General features: G+C 48.1%; 1 pseudogene; it reads right to left on the bottom strand.

The window, feature by feature from the left end:
* Positions 1–1127: 1127 nt before the first annotated feature.
* LOC127203402 (F-box/LRR-repeat protein 19-like) lies at positions 1128–6071 on the bottom strand (annotated as a pseudogene).
* Between the last annotated feature and the right edge of the window lie 2700 nt (positions 6072–8771).

Genomic DNA, 8771 nt, shown 5'->3' with positions numbered 1-8771 from the left:
TACGTTTTCTCTGCAGAATGTGTTCTTTTATGTATTTGCAGGTAACTGTGTTGTGAAAAGGGTTTGTGACATTGGTTACATTTTAAGATTTTTCTTCAATGTGTTCTGTTACACAGTTAAATATGTGTTTGACTGGTTTCGTATATAGTTTCATTATTGGTATGAAACTATAATGATTGGCAGTTCTACCGCATAGCTCAGGGGCTAAGAGCACTAATTGCTCTTCCAGAGGACCCTGGTTCAGTTTCCCAGCACCCACGTGACAGCTCACAACTGTCTGTAACTCCAAGATCCAACACCCTCACAAAGACACGTATGCAGGCAAAACAGCAATGCACATTGAAATAAAAATAAATAAGTTAATAAAAAGATTACTTTTTAAGATAATTGATCCTTTCTTTGTAATCACAAATTGCAGTCTGTCAGTGAAAAGCAGCAACTGGCTAAAAAATTATCTTGCAAGCCAGGCGAGGGTGGCGCACGCCTTTAATTCCAGCACTCGGGAGGCAGAGGCAGGCTGATCGCTGTGAGTTCGAGGACAGCATGGAATACAAAGTGAGTCCAGGACAGCCAAGGCTACACAGAGAGACCCTGTCTCGAAAAACCAAAAAAGATCACTGTGTTGATCTATAACACGCTGCTTAGCTGTGAATGGATGTAGGTTCCTGGGAAGAATTTGTTTTCTTCACCTGCAATGTGAAAAAGGTTGGGGTATATACTGTTTTTACATGGCCATTCACTAAAAGAAAAATAGAATGTAATCATTTTATAATGCTTGGAAGTTGTTTGTTGGGATATGTAAGCTATAAGAAAAATTAAAGTTGTTGGAACGTGCCTTGCTTCATCTACCGTGTGTGTGTGTGTGTGTGTGTGTGTGTGTGTGTGTGTGTGTGTGTGAATATTCCCTCCTTTTTTATTTTTCTTCTTTGCTAGGGACAAGCAATACTGGACCCCAGCTACTGGCCAAAGAGAGAACTGGCTCCAGTAAATCAAGCCAGATTCCATAAGAGAAAAGTCTGGTTAGTGATCAGTCACCAACTCTATGTCCTGCCTCAATTTACCCTAAAGTGTTCAAGCTGGCATTCAACAGAAATGTACATAGGCTTCGCCTTATTAAATACACTCACAGGCTTTCTCTCCAGTATAAACTTTTTCATGCCTTCGAAGATGACTGGGACATAGGAAGGCTTTACTATACTCATTAAATTCATAGGGTTTCTCCCCAGTATGTGTTCTTTTATGATATTGGAAACTGCTGTGATGTGCAAAGGTTTCACCATATTAATTACCTTTAGAGTATCTCTCCACAGTGAATTATTTCATACCTTTGAGGATGGCTCTGATGTGCAAAGGCTTTACCACATTGAGAATATTCAGACTGTTCCTCTCCCATGTGACTTCTTTCATGCCTGCAAAGATAGTTAGGGCATGTGAAAGCTTTTCCACATTCATTACACTGAATTAATTTTCCTCTGTGAATTGATTTTACACTTGGGTATAATTGGAAAGAGGAGCCAGATCTTAAGGCTTTATCACTTTGTTTACGTTCATGGTGTTCTCCTCTCTTCATGTGTTGAGTCTGTGAAGAGACCTATGGTAGTGAGAGCATTTATTACATGCCTCACATTTACAGCATCGCCTTTCTATATGATGTTTTTCATATATTTGAAGAGAACTGGAAGAACTCAGGGCTTTGCCACACTGACGGCATTGACAAATTTTTCTATACTGTAAGTCATACCACATTTGAAAAGTGAACCAGGACAAACAGAATTTTCATTCTTAGTACTCATAGAGATTTTCTGCAGTGTGAGTTTGCGGATGTTCACAATGATGTAGAAAAACCAATTAATTTTAAACTTGTATCACATTCATAAAGTCTAGTCAAAGTGGGAACTCCTACATTTCTCCTCATGGTTCTGGAGAGAGGTATGTTGCTTCTTTCACTATCCCTATGCTCACATGGCTAGTATCCATTGTGACATAGGATACACCCATTAAGAATAAACAATGACAGGTTTCCACATTGTATTCAGTTCGATTCTTGTTCCTCACAGACACGGTATAAGATTAGGGTTTCTCCACAACAACATTCATGATTACCATAAACTGCCCTCTCACTGATCTTAGCAACAGGACTACAAGTCTATGTCTAACACTAGCAATGCTGTGGACTTTTTGCTTATAGAAGGTTTTGCACACATACTGATCACATATTCAATGTGTTTTCCTTTTGCAATATCTAAGTGGTATGAAACTAAACCGACTGGCAGTTTTACAGCACAGCTCTAATCGGGCTACGATTCAAATTGTAACATCTGTTAAGTCACTGTTTCCTTGTTTCAGTTCTTAGATAAATGTCTTAGGGACACAAATCAGGGCTGGGGAGATGGCTCTTCCAGAGGTCCTGAGTTCAATTCCCAGCAACCACATCGTGGCTCACAGCCATCTATAATGTGATCTGGTGCCCTCTTCTGGTTTGCAGACATACATGCAGGCAGAGCACTGTATACATAATAAATAAATAAATTGAGGAGAGAGAAGAAAAACAAAAGAACACAAAAAGAACAGAAACCAGATTCCTGACATTGAGGTGCGTGGTTTTGTGAGAATGTAATAATCATCACTGAACTTAAAGCAGTGGGGTTTTGGTTTTTTTCATGTGTTTTTGTTCATTTGTTTTTGGGTTTTAGGTTTTTTTGTTTTTTGTTTGTTTGTTTGTTTTTTGAAGACTCTGAGTTTTATAGCAAACCGTATTGTACAGACTTGGGGGTTTAGGGGTCCAGACCAGCTGGGTCCCACACTTGCCCCTTGCCGCGGTGCTTTCTTCCCTCCCTCAAGCGCCCCTAAGGCCAAGCCTTTCTCCAACCACAGGCCCACCCCTCCCATCTGCCTTTGGTCTGCCCAGCACCCACCCACAACCCACGCACCTTCCTGTAACCTGAGGTATATGGATAGACTCCCCTCCCCTACACCCATGTGGTACAATCCAGTTCCCCCTGGCCTAAATAAATTGAGTGGGACCTGGACCCAACTCCTCCCTCAGGTTCTTGAGACCCCACACTCACACTGGAAGAAGGAAAGGGGTGGGGAGAGGGGAGGTGCCAAGAGTCTGTTAACTAAGTTTCCACAGCAACTAAGAGGGACTGTTTCCAGTCTTAGCGCTGATTTCTGGAAGGGTCCATTGGCTGCTATTTCCATGGCAACCAGGAGTGGCAGTTCCCTGGGCGAATGGGACACAGGTTTCCATGACAATGAAAGAATGGGATGAGACAAGCTGGAGGAGTCCCATTTTGCCCATCTTTAAGCTGACATCCCCCATCAGGTCAGAGTGGTGGAGCTGTTAGAGACAGTAATGCAAGAGAGCTGGGGGTGGGACAGTCCAAACGGGGTGCCCACTAGCCCAGTTTAGGTCAAGCTGGTCCCTCACATCACAGTCCCCCAGATCAGAGATTCCCCTGGTTCAATACAGATGAATGTTCAAGTATTGTGTAGAGAGCCAGGCAGGGGTCTGGGCTACCCCTCACCACTCCCCTGAGCCACGAGCTGAACAGCAGGTTGACCCATGGCCCCCACTCCTTGTAATAGCTGCCATTTTCAGTGGCGTTCAAGGAGTCAGGGTCAGGGAAAGAACTGAAATCTGGACAGAGGGAAGGGAGAGGGGTAACCCCACAGAGAGGGAACGAGCCCCACATCTGCTCCTCTCCCAGCCCCCAGTCCTGGCATTTCCTGGTTTGTAGAGCCCCCTATCTGACTCCTGGGTCCCCAACTGCTCCTCTGGTTTCCCCTTTTTGGACCCCCATCACACCACAGTGGCCTTTGTTCCATGAACCTTTGTTGGTCTGCTCTCTGCCCTCCCCGCACCCATCCATCACCTCCCACAGCCCCGTGGCTCCCAGGATCCTGCCCCCTCACCCTTCTCTACTAAAGACTGTACCTTCACCACCCCACCATCCCTTTGGCTCAGCACCTCCCCTGTACCTCTTGACCCACGCCCCCAAGGGGATGGACAACGAAGCAGGTGGAAGGCAGAGATGGGAAGCAAAGATCACCAAAGACATCAGCGTAGGTGGGAAAGGGGAAGGCTGGCACATGTCTCTGGGCAGAAATCCCAAGATATTAAACTGAGGAGTGTCAAGTCATGACGAAAATAACCTGGCCTCACATTAGGGGGTGAAATGAGGGCAAGAGGCCCAGGAACTGGGAGTCTTTAACATCCTTAATCCAGTGGAGGTCCAAGAGCCGCGGTGTGGGCAGTGGGGTGGAGCCCAGGGCAGAGATGGAGAGCCAGGAGCACCCAGAAAGCACCAACTCCTGCAAACCTTGCAGTCGGTTCAGAAAACACATGAGCTGCTTTTTGTGGAAACACCTGTCCAGCTGAGGTCCAGAGCACATGGCTGGCGGCAAACCACCCAATTAAGCATGCGTGGGGTCACCGACGTCCTCCAGCTTAGCTCCATCCGAGGCCACAGACGCTTGTTGTAGCGCCAGCAGCTCAAAGTCCTGCAGACTCATGCTGACACTTAACTCTTGGAGTCCAAGGTGCTGGAAGACATGGAGCCATGCAGCCCGAGGCAGCAGGCAAAGAAAGGCAGATTGTCAGGCTCAGGGCTTGGGGGTGGGGGCACATAACTGTGGAGGCCATGGTGATGGGGCAGGGCCCAGAGGCCAATAGAACAGTGGTCCCCCACTGACAGGGCATTTAACCCACCGCTACCCCATGGTTTTCCTTCTCGGCAGAGCTGCCCCGGGCTGGCTGAAGGCCACTCCAGGCCTCCCCAGGAGCTTTGTCCTCACTAAAGGATGTGCCCTAGGAGTCTGAGTCTGTGCCTGAGTCCTAGGAGGAAGAAGAGGTATCAGGCACCTGCTACAGCAGCTGGCATATGCGCTTGAAAGGCTGGAGTTTCTCCCTCTGTGGTGATGGGGATGGCACTCCCAAGCCCTCAGCAGAAGCCATAGGTGGCTTGGGTTTCTCCCAGTTCTCGGGAGGGAGCCCAGGGTGACAGGATGAGAATGCCTGGCTGGGATTCAGAACCCTGGGGGGGGGGGGCGGGGAGAAGGCCAGGGCTGCCTGGGTCTGCTCCCAGGAGGAGGCAAGGCATCTTCACCCACCTTCTTCAAGTGCCTCTCTTGGCCTCCTTTCACCTTTTTCCTTGGGGTGGGGGTCTCATTCCCTGCCTTCCACTCCTTCCGTTTGGGGGCCCAGACACATGGTCAGAGGGAAGGCCAGCAGGTAAGGGTCCCTTTCTTCTGGGCAGAGGTGGAGGTGGTGGCTCCTCTGTCAGCTTCCATCCACCCCCTCACCACTGTCAACCCTACGGTACCCTGGACCCTCACCTACATCCTTGTCCATCCTTCCTGGGTACCTTGGGGGCACTCACAGCAGTTGGGGATCTCTGAATTGATAGCACCCTGAGCCTTTCCCATCTTCAGGCAGCCAGGGTGGATGATCTCGTTGCAGACTGTACACTCCATGAGGCTCAAACCAAACTTCTCTTCCTCTCCATCCACCTTCCTCCTTCCCAGCTTCCCCACACAGAAGGCACACAGCTGTGTGTGGGAGCACGGGCGCAGTGCACTGCAGAAGCAGGCAGGACTGCTTCATGCGCCCACCCTGCCGATGCCCCCAGTTTCTTCATGTCTCCTCAGAAATGGCAGACCCTGCACTCACTACACACACACACACACACACACACACACACACACACACACACACACACACCTGTGTGTGGGAGCACGGGCGCAGCGCACTGCCGAAGCAGGCACGACCGCTTCATGCGCCCGCCCCGCCGACGCATCAAGCTTCCTCATGTCTCCTCAGAAATGGCAGTCCATGCACTCAGTTCGCACACGCATCGAGCATGGGCGCAGCGCACTGCAGAAGCTGGCAAAACTACTTCATGCGCCTGCCCCGCCGACGGCCCCAGCTTCCTCAAATCTCCTCAGAAATGGCAGTCCCCGCACTCAGTTCGCACACAGGCATGGCAGCGGCGGCAGCAGGTTCCGCGTTGGTGAGCTCCAGCCCCAGGGCCCTGGCTGCGCGACGACATTGGGGGTGTCAACACCACCGAAGGCTCAGGCTCTCACGTGTCCCGAGAGCCATCTCCTGGCGGGACGGCGGCCAGCGGCGGCGCAGGGCGGGAAACACTCGGAAAGCCGCAGTCCACGCCTCCTGAGGGCGCTCGGCCCCTCCCTCCAGCGGAGGGCGGGACAACAGCGAGTGGAGGTCGGGAGCGCCGGGGCCGGGCCCTCCCACCGGCTGCTGCAAGGCCACTCCAAGGGAAGGTCCTGCTCTGGGGGGCTCAGTCACTCAGCCACTCCAGGCCAACGGGGGGGCTCCTTGGGCACAGGGTGCTCAGCTTCTGCCCAGGCCCCACTCAGTCCCGGTACGAGTCTCAGCTCCCCACCCCCACCTCTCCCAAAAGCCCCCCCACCCTTAACTGACCCCTTCCCAGTTCCAACTGTATAGCCGTCCAGGGAAAGATCCAAGGCTCCACACCATTTCCGGGGTTCAAACCCCTCCCACTGCTGGTTGGGGGGGGAGAAGGGGGGTCGCTGCAACCTGCCACCCTCCCCTGGGTCCCCCTGACCCACAGAGACAGGGCAAAGAGGGGGTAGGTTTTTTTCGTTTTTTAACACTGTTGCTTTTCTTTAAAACTTGCAGGGCACATTAAAATTTTTTCTGCAAGACATGAATCAGCTTGCACATGAAAATTACCCTCCATGCCTTCTAGAACTTGACAACGTTCTTCAATATTATGGTCTCCCAAATTGTAGTTTAAAATATAGTACCAGAAATATATTATATATTATTGGAAATTAGGAAAATTGAAGTTATTATATCCAGAGTCTCTGAGAACCTGATTTATTTGCCTCATTATTCCTCATTCTCAATTGAATTTGCAGAAGAACATCAGTAACAGAGAGACATTTGTCCCTGATTTTAAAAAGCAAAACATAATCCAGTCCTACCTCCATCAGCTTGGTTCGTGTAGGTCTCCAGCATCACATCCTTGTAGAGACTCTTCTGGGAAGGATCCAGCAAAGCCCACTCTTCCCGAGTGAAGTTCACATGCTCATCATCACAGGTCACTGCATCCTAAAGTGTGCTGTACATGTGTGCGCAGAAAGCAGGACACTGACATCACTGTACATGTCTGCGCCGTTGACAACATAGTCATGTAACTCTGGTGCTTCCTCCACTCATTTCCAGACACTAAAGTTCTACTGTAACCAAGTCATTTTAGAAGGAAACTGAATAATGAGGTTCATCTCCATCAAGGGCCAGCCTTGACACACACGTTAGTATTTGGACGGGACACAGTGTTGGTGAATTCCAAAGAACCATCTGACGCTTTATCAATTGAGCTATTTGGTTTTTCTGGCTCTTCTGCTGCCAAAGCCGCTCCTTAGCTAAGGAGTCTATTGTTTAACAGCAGGTGCCTGTGACAGTTTCCTGCTGTAAACAACAGAAGGTTGTAAATGAAAAACCTTAGTTTGCTCTTAAACTCAGTGGTTGACTTGGGCATCAAACAGTGGCTTGCTGGAAGCTAGAAACCTGAAAAAGGCCAAGGAACAGTTCTGGACTGGTTTTCTTGTGGCCAGCTAGACAAGAAGGGGGGGGGGGAATAGGAAAAAAAGACTTTACACATACACTCATACAAGTAAAATAAACATGGGCTTTGAACAGCAGACTTCCACAAGCTTTCCTGTGGTGATGGCGTTGATTTTAGCAGTCTCTTTTGCGAAGAATGCAGCAAATCCAGGCCATCCTCAGGGAACCCAACCCTGGCTGTGGCTCTTCCACTATATCAGTACACGTAAGCAATGAGACATGCAGACAGGTACACGTTCATACACACAAGGGAGTTCCCAACTTTACACACGCACGCACACACACACACACACATAACAACATGTAGACATTTAAACATGCATATACATATCTATTCACATGTGAACATATATACACACATAGTAAATGGGTAGGACAGGCTCTAGCAAGCCCCTCTCTCTTTTATTCTTGTCCTAGGTTTTTATCTCCCAATACAATCATTACACAGAAGGGGAATGACAGTAGGACTATTGATTTTAAGTTATTTCATTAGAACTATATCTAACTGAACATTTTTTGCTCATTAAAGTTTAAATAGTAGTTTTATCTATAAGCTCAGAGTTCCAAGCAGAAGCTTTATCTTTTTCTTATTTCATATGTACATTATGTGTTCGAAACAAGAGTTTTTGGTGTCAAGGTTGTTATCAAGAAACAGGTGCCTGTCCTGTCTTGTATAGAAAACCATTTGTTCTTTGTGTTTATATTCATATGGTCTTTCTTATTGTGGTAAACACCTAGGACTCAACCTGGACTAAACCTAGAATGAATGCATCCCCTTGATCAATTTGTTTCAATCTTGCTTTTCTTTCTGCTGTAACTCATGTGGTTCACAGAACTCCTAGCAGTTTCTTGCTAATTTGTAGGAGGGCTAGAAGTTACTTGAATCTATTCAGAAATCACTATCAGAAACTGTATAATCACCTTCATAAGATTATGCAGGAAATCTGCATAATGCATTATGCCTGACACAAGAGAGAAGCATGGAAAGACAGGGTAGCAACAGGAAGCAGTTTTGAGGTAAAATCACTTAGGCTTTTCCTAAACCAGGGATACAGCTGTGAAAAATGAGTGGGCTGCCTCCAGAGGGTTTGCTTTTGCCAATCCTGCATAGCTCTTGGCATTTGTCATTTCTGTGTCCTTTGAACAGGAAATAGCC

The sequence above is a fragment of the Acomys russatus genome, chromosome 19 (genome assembly GCF_903995435.1).
Source record: "Acomys russatus chromosome 19, mAcoRus1.1, whole genome shotgun sequence".
NCBI lineage: Eukaryota > Metazoa > Chordata > Mammalia > Rodentia > Muridae > Acomys > Acomys russatus.
The sequence above is the reverse complement of the archived record's forward strand: the minus strand, read 5'-3'. Positions and strand labels throughout refer to the sequence as shown.